This window comes from Meleagris gallopavo, chromosome 1, assembly GCF_000146605.3.
Source record: "Meleagris gallopavo isolate NT-WF06-2002-E0010 breed Aviagen turkey brand Nicholas breeding stock chromosome 1, Turkey_5.1, whole genome shotgun sequence".
Taxonomy (NCBI): Eukaryota; Metazoa; Chordata; class Aves; order Galliformes; family Phasianidae; genus Meleagris; species Meleagris gallopavo.
Window position 1 is genome coordinate 83,203,414 of NC_015011.2, and position 11,454 is coordinate 83,214,867.

Consider the following 11,454-nt stretch of genomic DNA (forward strand, 5'->3'; position numbering starts at 1 on the left):
TAGCTGGGAAAGGGATATAGTTCTCTGTGTTGTTACAAAGAAGATAAATTTAAATTTCTTGCTTCTCTGTGGGTTTTTTTAAGGTGTTTATTGGTAGTGATGTGGAGTTGGTGGTTTTGTGTGCGTGTTTAAGTTATCAGTAACTCACAAGTTCTCATTTTTTGAATTTCCATTAGAGTGCATAGCTGGAAATGCCATTTATGCCTGTTCGCAGGGTTGGAGTAAGGAAACATGATTAAGAGATGTTTGAAAAGCTGATTGGAAGGGGAGTGGGAATATTGCCACAGTCAGCTGTAGCCAAGAGCCTTCCACCAAAGCAGTGCAGGCAGTGGGACACCAAAGGCTGGTGGCATCACAATAAGGGGGTGCAGGTACCATGAAGGAGGAAAATGGAAGAGCAGGTCTTGGAGACATAGGATGAGCGTGGATAGAGCTACTAAGCCTGAAAGGATGACATGTCAGTGAAGGTTGTGAAACTGATGCTACGACCTGAAGTAATTAATTACCTTAGTAGTATTGCAATGAATAGCCCCAAAGGGGTGAAGTGAGTATGAAAAGCCAGAAGTGACTTGGGCTGTCACAGTCAAAGATACTGTAGGGCTGTAAGGAAAAAAGACCAGGTTGATGAAAGAAGACCAAATTAAGAATACCTGTAGGAAGAAACAGCAGGCACAACCTTGAAAAGAGACAAAGATGGTATGGTCAGTTTTTGCAATATCGCTACAGAAGAATCCAAGCTTATTTTTGGTGTTGTATTTTAAACCCATACAGAATATTTGAAAATATCTTTTTCTTCTTTTTCACAGCAACATAATGGTGTGAAGTTGCTGGCTAGAACAGCTCTAGCGTTTATATGATGTTATTACAGAGAGATCCTGATTTTTATGCTTGGTGAAGCCAATTTTATAAAAGTGTTTCTGTACTCAAAGGCTCATCTATATTGTGTTTGTATAGATGTGTAAAGTATGGCAGCCAGAACTGCCAAGTGCAGGTGAGGACAGATGAGAAAGGCTAAAGGAATATATTAGCTCTGTGCAGTCAGCTGCATTGGAGGTGCAAATGAGGACAAGAATGAAGTACGCATGCTCATGTCAGAAGGCTCAACTGCCAAATGCCTTCACATGTGACCATTGCGTTGTTCCCTTAGAAGTTCAGGTGTCCCTTTTTAGAAAGGGAGGGAGCGTGTGGGTATCAGAATTTTAGCGTTCCAAGTGGAAGTGAATCTGGGATCTGAGCAATCCCTCCAGTACCACTGCGTGATGAAACGCAGGAAAACTGCTTCTCATTTGTTCTTCAGTGTTTCTAAGTTCACCATCTGGTCACTGGATCTTGTTAAATGCCTTTGTATGCAAGATGAAGACACCCCCGCTTTCAGACAGCTTCTCTTATTACAGATACACAGCAAGCTGGCCATCTTTCAGTCCTCCTCATCTGTAATTAGCTCAGGCTGTTGAACTTAGGCTGTAACAATGCAATCAAGGAAAGACAACTAGATGTGAGGGGTCACAGAGGAGAATTTAAAGTTGGGACACCTGAGTTGGGACATGAGAAAATTACATCAGATGCTATTCAGTGTACAGGACATATCCAAGCCCATTTCATGAAGGGAAGATTACGTTCTTAATACAAAAAAAGTGGTTACAGTGTGGAAGAACTGGAGAAAATTAAAGGAGAGAACAGATAAGCTAAAAAAGAAACTGGAAAAGGGAAAATGACAGTGAAGGAATGTAGGACATTCTATTAGCTTTCCCCTCCCTTTTTCTGTGAAGGTTTCCTGATACATATGACTGCAGTGGATCCTGCAGCTAGGTACCTGGCAATTGTGTCCCACAGAAAATAGAATCTGCTTTTGAGTTTTGATTTTATTTATTAATTTATTTTGCCCCCTTCCCCACACGTGAAGAGTGAGTTAAAAGAATTAACCATACACCTATAGTCTAGGTATGCTTACATCCATATTCTTCAGTTATTAATGAAAGGGTTCTGCAGTCCTTCAGGCTTTGTTTTCAGTGAGAAAGAAGTCCAGCCTCAAGTTCTTACAAATGGGTGTGCAAAAATATTCCCTTCGCTATTGTTTTCTCTTTTCTCTGCAGAAAAGAGCACATTGCATTCAGGAGTCTGATTTCCTCAGATACTCTGAAAGCTCAAGGTATTGTTAAGTAACATCCAGCCATGACACACAAGCAGCAGAAGTGCCCAGTGTAAGAGAAAATGCAAAGTAGTGCTTGTAAGTTGGTTTAGCAGCCTGTAAAATTGCACCTTTGTTACTCAAAGCTTCCATGGATGAAATGCTGAATGCTTGAGTGTTCTGTTCTGTCTGTAGGCCCCATCACAGCTTTGATGAAAGCTTTGCATAGGCAGTTCCACAGACTGAGAGTCTTTCTCTGAAATTGGAGATCCAAAAAGCTAGCACCTGATTACAAAGTTAAAGGCAGTTTTCGTTATTTTTTACTACAAGTAAATCAAGAAATCTGGATCCGGGTCTGAAATCTGGCTTTCAACTTGCCCAGAAGAATATAACTACACCCATAGTTCTTGATGTACATCCTTGGATGGGCTATGAGGCCTCTTTGAGGGTCTTTGAACTGCATGGTGGAACCACTGATGAGTTCCCACGAATTTTAAGAGCATTTCTTCGAATTTTGAACCCAGAGAATTTTGAAGTTGTGGTAAGGTTAGGCCATGTATTCCCTGTAAAATGGAGAGGTTACCACATTGCTTGGGGTCTGTGCTCTGCTCTTACACAGTCTCAGATAAGCTACTAGCCTGCCTTGTAAATACCACCAACCTCTAATATGAGCTGTTCGGGTGCCTAGGCACCTCCAGGAACTCTACAATCACAGTCTGCCTTTTATTAAAGCAGTGCATGCTTGTGGTGATGTTTTATACTCTTCTTAAAAGCAGAATTTATCCTTAATCTCTTTTTCAGGCATCAGTTGAGTTTCAGCCAGTTTGTAATTATGTTTTATCGAGTGTCAAGTGGCCAGCAATTTTTTGTTCTTTTTTTTAATTTCTGGGAAAGAAGGCTGGATTAGAACACAGCTGACGAAGAAAAGCCATGCATTTTGACAAGAGATGAGAAAGTTGTCAGGAATGATGAGGAAGATGTCTGAAAGCAAGGTTCCAATGAAGCAGTCTTCTGTCTGTGTCAAAAACTGTAGAGGAATTTAAAGGACAAAAGCTGTAGATTAAAATCTTAAATGAATAAGTTCCAAGCAAATCCTAAAATGGGCTAAGCCTTTCTAACAGACTGAGCCTGACAGTGACAGTATCAGTGCACTTCTTGTGCCTTTTGAAATTCTTGACTAAAAGTTTATATATTGCACTGAATTTTGGGACAAACACATCTTGAAATCTTGCACACTCACATATAACTTACCATAGAATCATAGAATAGTTAGAGTTGAAAGGGGCCCTTAAAGGTCAACTAGTCCAACTCCCTACAATGAACAGGAACACCTACATCTAGATCAGGCTGCTCAGAGTCTCTGCAGCCTGATCTTGAATGTCTCTAGGTATGGGGCATCCACCATATCTCTAGGCAACCTGTTCCAGTGCCTCACCGTCTGCACTCTAAAAGACTTTTTCCTTATATCCAGTCTAAATCTACTCTCATTTAGTCTAAAAATACTTTCCATTGTCCTATCAGAATAGACCCTGCTGAAGAGTCTGTCCTTTCTTACAGCTCCCCTTTACATACTGAAAGTCTGCTATCAGGACTCCCTGGAGCCTTCTCTTTTCCAGGCTGAACAGGCCGAGCTCCCTCATCCTGTCCACGTAAGAGAGGTATTCCATCCCTTGGATCATTTTTGTGGCCCTCCTCTGGACGCGCTCCAGCAGGTCCACGTCTCTCCTGTACTGAGAACTCTGCATCCAGATGCAGTACTCCAGGTGAGGTCTCACTAGAGTAAACTGCAATAATAATAATGCAAACGGATCTCCCTTGTGCAGGGCCAGTTTTGACCCTGAATATTTAATGACAGAAATAAAGCACTGATATTTTATTTTAGTATGTCTGTATTTAGAAGAACAAGGATAAGAGCTCAGCTATGCCTGGGAATGTCTAGAAGATGGATGAAGAATATCCCTGGGAGGTAGGCTATCCTGTCAGACCAGGGAGTTTGAGTGACTGGTGTATGGTGAGAAAAAATATCATCTGAAGGATGATGATTCTGGTGGATCTTTGGTGTAACAAATCACTCTTAAGTTATTCCTACCTTTGTCTTATCTAATGTGTGTTAATCATACTCATAAAACAAAGGAGGAATAATAGAAAGACTTTGGCTTGGATTGCCATGCCTTTGATCTGTATTGTTCAAAGTACACATGGGGTGATGACATTAAGAATACCTACTGTTGTGGGGTTTGGGGTTTCTTTTGTATTTTTTTGTTTGTTTGTTGCTTTTGGTTTTCTTGTGTTGGGTGTTTTGTTCATTTGATCTTGGTTGTTTTTCCCCATTAAGCTACAAAACAGCAGGTGCAGATTTACCAATGAAACTTAAGAGATTTCTCTGATGTGATATGTGCTCCTGATCATCATGTGACACGTGAGTATCTATATTCAGCCTAGGCCAAAAAAAAAATGCTGCATTTCAGAATAAAAATAGAGCATCAAAGAAGACGAATTATCTTCTGACCATTGCAGTCTCAAGTTATTCACAGAAGCTCCTATATACCACTAGCAAAAATAGGTTGTATTAATCAGACAGTACATTTTGCTGTACAAAGAGTGATTTCCCAATAAATTGCAAAGAGGAAACTCAGAGGGTATTTTGTTATCCACTATTACACTTAAAACCAGTAGTAACTGTCTGCAGTTTTCACATAATAAAACAAAAATTCTCCAAAGTAATAGGGAGAAATTGAAGCATGGGAGAGAAAATTTATAAACCAACCGGGAAACTCAAACAATACTCTTGAATAAGAAAGAGGATGAATGTTCAGATGGGCTCAGTGAGGTGCGGGTGCTGGTTACTTCAGGCTTCCGTGTTGAGACTGATGTGAGGGCTGCTAAATGTGAAATATTTTGCAGTAGTACTCTCATACTAATGATAGTCTGAGAACACAAGCAAAATGAAGCTTTCTGGGAGAGAGTATCTTGTTGCTTCCGTAGGAGGGGAAAGAAATGTGTGGGCAGACAAGATTTCATCTTGAAAATCATAAATCCTCCTGTTCCCTGAAAAGGATCATTATTGGAAATCTGTGTGATCATGCTTTAGTTCTGCAGTGGGTGGTAGCAGTGTACTACATTCAGCTGTCCTCATTTCTCACATTGTACTTGGGGAGACAGAAGGGTATTCTGGCCCTCTTTGATCTTTCTACTGAGAAAGACAACAAGACTTCCAGGTATGATGGTGGATTTTGTGTGTGTGAGACACCGGCACCTGTTTATTTTCCGTGAACTAATAAGTCACCAGATGGTAAAGGTTTTTATCCGAGCTGCTCTATCTGGATTTGTACCAGTAAGTTGGACATGAAAGGTACCATATGGTACTGTTAATCCCCGAAGCATTCATTATTCCTAATGTAATTTTCAGCACCTTTCAGTGTTGACATCTCCCTTTCATTACTGTCCGTACTTATTTATATGGTTAATGTTCAGATGAAGCGTAACTTAGAATATTTGGTTTGGGTTATTTTATGTGAGTATTCTGAGGTTCAGTGCCAACTGGAAAATTAATTGCCCTTGGACAGCCAGTTGGGGGCATATGTAAAATGAGGTGGTTGTGTCATTGCAGTCTGCAGTGGGTAGGGGCTGTCACTGGCAATCTTAGCAAAGAGGTAGACTGCAAATAAGTTTGACAATTTGAAAAGTAGTATGTGTTCTAATGGATACTGCCTATTTATTAGTACAAAACCCTGCTTTACCGTGAATGATGGTCATTGCTTGTTTTCACTTTGGCAAGAAACTTCCTGACTAGGCTTAGACTTCTTTGAAGCTCTGGGAGTAGGACTGATTGTGCAGATATTAAAGATTGGGCCCTGCTGTTTGCTTGGGTGGCCAGTAGTTTTAGAGTTGGAGACTAGCCCATAAACAATTCTGGATCCATAGGATGTGTTTAGGGCTTAAGGGCTGGATGTTCTGCAGGCTGGTAAATGTCCAGAGGAGTTGACATCTTGGTGGCAACACAGTGCCTCTAGAATGGGGCTGAAGCATCTTTAGTATGACTGCATTACAATGAAACAATTTCTGTTTAGTATAGATATTGCACAGGTATGTGCAAATACTAGTGCTTGAATTTAGGCTATTTGAACAGTTGTGTCTTCTACAGAATGTTTTATACTATAATAGCATAGCGGTAACCACCATTTGTTTGTAAAGAAGCAAATCCAGGAGTTTTTTATCTTCTCAAACAACTGGCTGCAGTTTTTCAGAATTGTGCCAATACCAGAGGTGACAGATTGATTATTCAAAATGATAGATTTAAGCATTCCAGGCTGATTTAGAGAAACAAATTAAGAAGCAAGAAAAGATTTAAAGCTTTTGCTGACATTTTGAATAAGACTGCGTTTCTTCACTCTTTATGCAGAAAGGACTGTTCTAGCCACTAGTGTCTTCTGTAGAGTGGCCACTCATGGAACCAGTTTGCACTGCAAGCACACAAATCTCTTGGCAGATTCCTGGCACAAAAGGATGAAAAAGTCTCTGAGGTTCTATCTGCTCTGGCGATGCTGAAAAAGCCTCCTTGTCACAGGAATGAGCACATGGAGTCCTGCTGAGAGGAGTGCCCTGTCACTGGGAGTGCAAAGGAGTGAGATGCTACCTACTCTGGTGGGATGACCATCCTTCCCAGGCCAGGAACAGCCAGTCTCTGCTACAGTTGCAGCCGTCCTGGTTTTCCAGAGCTCTGTCACTGACCAAGGCATGGGAGCCATCACTTGTTGTGCCCTCTCTGATTCCTTTCACAGGACCTCTACCTGTAGACCACTGGTCTGAATCCCACCTAAACGCATATTCTATTATAGTGTTGACTGTGGTCTGCACATAACATGCCAAACTTGCTGAGCTGATGGTTGCTTGGCAGGTTGTGATTGCTTCTGGCCTTTCTGCTGGTATTGAGGAGAACCATCAGTGTCAGTAAGGTATTTTGACAGTAGCTGAAGATAAGATTTGGTCAGTTGGAGAAAACTGAAAACCTTATAGCTTGAATAGGCTGACATCTCTTCTTACTTCTTGGGATGGAGTATAAGACTATGGACATGGCTGATCTGGTGCCATAAACATGGAGGAAGTGCAGTATCTCTGCCCCACATCAACAGCTATAGGGGTGCAGGCTGTCAGCTTCGCCCTTGGACTGGGATGAATACAAGAAAGGCTTTGTACATTCAGCATTTCAAATAATAGCAGTGAATAAGTCTGTCCTGTATCTTAGTGAGATCCTTTGCTGTACTGCTTTGGAAAAAGCTCTAATAATATTTTATTTTAAAAAATAGAATATGAAAACATGACTGGGTTGATAGGAAAATCATCAAATCTTAGACTTACAGAATATCCTAAGTTGGAAGGGACCCATAAGGATCATCAAGTCCAACTCCTGGCTCCATACAGTACCACCCGAAATATTCTGTTCTCAGCCTCAAAATGAAGGAAGCTTGAGTTCAGAGCAGTAGCTGGCAGCTGCCACTGATAAAACTTTTCCATAGTGTCATGCAAGGTGGGAGGTTGGCAGTAGGGGTCTGAATATGCCATAATTATGGATAAGTAGTAAAAAAATAATAAGAAATACATAGTAAAAGTTTGTTATGGAATTTAAAGGAGGACAGCCTACATTATGAAAACCTGAAACAGTGTTTACTTTTTCTTTATATCTTAGTGGAAAAAGTATGGAAAGGTAGAGAGAATTCAGATCGCTTTTGGCACTAGTAAGAAACATTAGAGCTCTCTGCTCAGATCTCCCTCCCTCAGTCTGAAGGTATGCTTTGGCTTGCATCAAGTTTCTTCCACAGTTCATTTTAGGGGTTAGATTTTTAACCCTGGTTTTATAATGCTCCATGTGTGGAAAAGCAGAGCAGATATTTGAGTGCACATACCAAACAGAAAAAGCAGAAACAAGTATTTCCTAGAGCTCCTCATGTCCTCCAGTGCAAATGGCCATACAGGCTTCCTCCAGAGTTTGAGGAATTGTTTTCCCATCACTGGCTGTTGTGAAGATACGTCTGTCACATGTCCTATCTTTAGAAATTGTCTTTAAAAGAAAGCAGAAGTGGATTTTGGGGACAGGGGATCATTCAAAACTGATTGCTTAGAGTTTTGTTTCTGATTTGTAGTTGCTGACCCAGTCTGTAACCATACTTCATCTGTTGTCTGATTTTCTTCCACTCTTCAGTCCATTCCTCTTGCCTCCTCAAAAGCACACTGAAGTGAGATCCCAGTGACACAGATATAGGGTAGATAATATTGCTGTTTGTATTCTAGGCTGAAGACTTCTTTAACTGGCATAAGGTTCTAGATCAGGTCCTTCCAAGCTGAAACTCTTGATATTTTTCTCACTAACCAGGGGGAAGAAAGCTGGAAATTGCAAGGTTCTGAAGCAAGCACTGTACAGGACAGCAGTTACCCTGACATGATCAAGTAACTCCAGCTGAATGAGGCAGTTGATGATCTTAGAGAACCTCATCAAGGAGCAGGCAGTTTTATTTTGCTCTACAAACTGCTTTTCAGAATGAATTACATGTGGTTTTTATGCATAGTCTGACATTTAAAACTGGATAAATACTCTTGGTTTTCAAATTTGGTCCACAAATGTGTCCTCTAGGTGCTAACTGATCTTGGCTGGATTTGAGCTTTCCTATTTCTCAGAGTGGACTGGGAGCTGCACACAACCTTTTGAACAATGTACTGCAAGAGGCTTAGATAGTTAGAGCTGTTTTCAGAAATGTTCGTGAGAGATTCACATGGGGGCTAGATGGGGCTGAAGAATTTGTATATTTGGTTTTCTTTATTACAGGAATGAATCTCTTTGCTATTTTTACTGGAGTTTCTTGTGGGTGGTTTTATTTCCCCCATGATCTGCCAGCTCAAGCTTTTCATTTTATAAAATCATCTGGTTTTTGCACACAAGTAATTCAACAGTGGGAAGTTTTGTTAAATGTTTATGGAACATACCAGTCAGCACAGATAATCAGGTTTTTATATCATGATGTGGAACACTCTTTGCAATGCTGCATCTGGAAGAGGAACAGCTGGTAGCTTACAAGTTTGTAGGCTGCTGAGGGCACCTGATGCAAGACCATTCACCAGTAGGTTGCTGAGCAGTGGGACTGAAGAACCTCTGCTGTACTCAGTTGTGTACATCCCTCACTTATATTCCATAATTAAAATTAGCCTTGTCCAATTAATCATCTTTGCAGGATACATATTTGGTAGATCTCTTCCTGTCTGTCTCTGTACATGGCTGCTGTGGGTTGAAAAGTGCTTGACTGGGCCATGGTCAGAGTTCTTTCCTCTCCTTCACTGATCAGTATTAGGGATACTTCACCAGGAACTGCTTATTGACTTGAACACATACCAAATTACAACGATTCTGGGTTATTTCTCCTCTTCTTAAGTAAAAGAGGAAGTAAAGAGAATAACCTCTTTATTTACTGCAGAGCCCCTAACCCTTCTTTCTTCCATCTTTTCCAGCTGAATGATCCCTTTCAAGGGACTGGTTTATGCCGCCTCCAGGCTGTGGCCTGGTTCTCTGCTTCAAATTCCTTACCAGCAGCTTCATTTTTCCTTTTTTTGGCAGGTAAGTGCAAAGCCTTCTGTGGTTTACCCTTTTAAAAATCAATGGAATCATGTTGAGTCCTAAGAGATGGCCCCAAAGTCAGTCTACTCTGTCATCCGCCCACTAATTGTGCTTTCTGTTAGCTCAGTGTATTCAGTGTTGACATGACAGCTCCCATCCAGACCCGTATGCATAATACAAGAGGCTGGCCTATTCTGAAAGGTCAGCCTTTGCGTGTCTGCTCACTCCAAGCCTTGGGAGGATGTTTCTCAGGAGGCGTGTTGGCTGGTTTGATGTCTGTAATGCAGGCAAGCAGGAGCTGTCATTGTACACACTGATGTGGCAGGGAGATGGGCACAGTGAGATCTCTTGGAGGAACTGTCCTGAATCACGCTGTGTTCCCACCAAGGCTGGATGTGAGCTTTCAACTATGCATAGAGGAAAGCGAGCCCTAAAAATGTACCTGTGGGAAGGCGGCTTTTTGTTGGCATTGTTGCTGATTTTAATCAGAACTTTAAGAATCAACACAAAGCAAAGTGATTCTGTGTGGAAGCAAGAAAAATGCTATGCAGCAATCTGTGGTTTACTGAGGAACCATACAGAGCATTTCTGTGGATCAAAACTCGCTAATACACCATCTGGAGATAGGGAAGGGAACCACAGGCACTCCCTTACTGAGCAGGTGACTAGACTGTGAGGAAGGACCAAAGCCAGTGGTTACCTGTAGGTCATGCTAAGGAGGCTTGAGCTCCATGCTGCTACTGGAAGCACTTTTGCATCCTCTTCCTCTCTGAGATGAGAGGTCATTCAGTTGCTGTGTAATCCTCTCGGGACTGCTTGTGTGCACACTGCTGGGACTGCCCTTGCTCTTGCCCTCTTTCATCCAGTTGCTTGCCCTCATTACTGCATAAGGCCTTGACGTATGGCTGTATCCCTTATTGTTACTGCTTTTATTTCTGTTCAAACTAGGTCAGCCTTTCCAGAAAGGCATAGTTTCCCCATCTGGTAATCAGCTGTGGAGATGCAATCACAACTCCAGTTAACACTAACTCTTGATTTGTGTTTAATAGGAGACTTCTGGCTAGCATTTCCACCTTCTCTGATTCAAGACAGATTGTAGTTGTTGTTGTTGTTTGTGTTGTATAAATGACACCACCTGGTGAGGGGAACTCCTTAAGAAAAGGGCAGGCTTCAATTGTAGCTGACTGTGACCTACATATTTAATAAATACATTAACATAGTCATTAGATGTGCTGACAGCAAATTTGATTTTTCAAAAAATAAATTGGCATGTGTTTCAGAAAATTCCAGCACTGGGGGGCATTTTTCATCCTGAAAGAGAAAGGTTTGAAATCTGTCTTCATGTTGAATTGAAAACGCAGGAAAAGTAAAAGCATAGGTTTGGAAATGGTGTTCAGCTGTTCCTGAACAACAGCAGCATCTCAGGCAAGCTGTCACTTTCTGTCCTACAACCTGCTGTCATCCCCCAACCAAAGCTGCCTGCTGCAAGAGTATTTCCCACTGCAAAGTGCAGAGGTGAAGCAGCAGGGAGGGAGAGTGACAAGCAGCAAGGGAGAGCCTGAGAAGACAGGAAGTGAGCTGAAATTCCTGGAGTTATTCATAATCTGGAGCAGGAGAGCCAGCTAGCGTTAAATGTGGCAAAAACAAAACTTCCCAGCTTGGAATGATGGAATATAAAAAGTGCCTTTCCTGTCTCAGAAACAGCTTTGGATTCTTTTTTTTT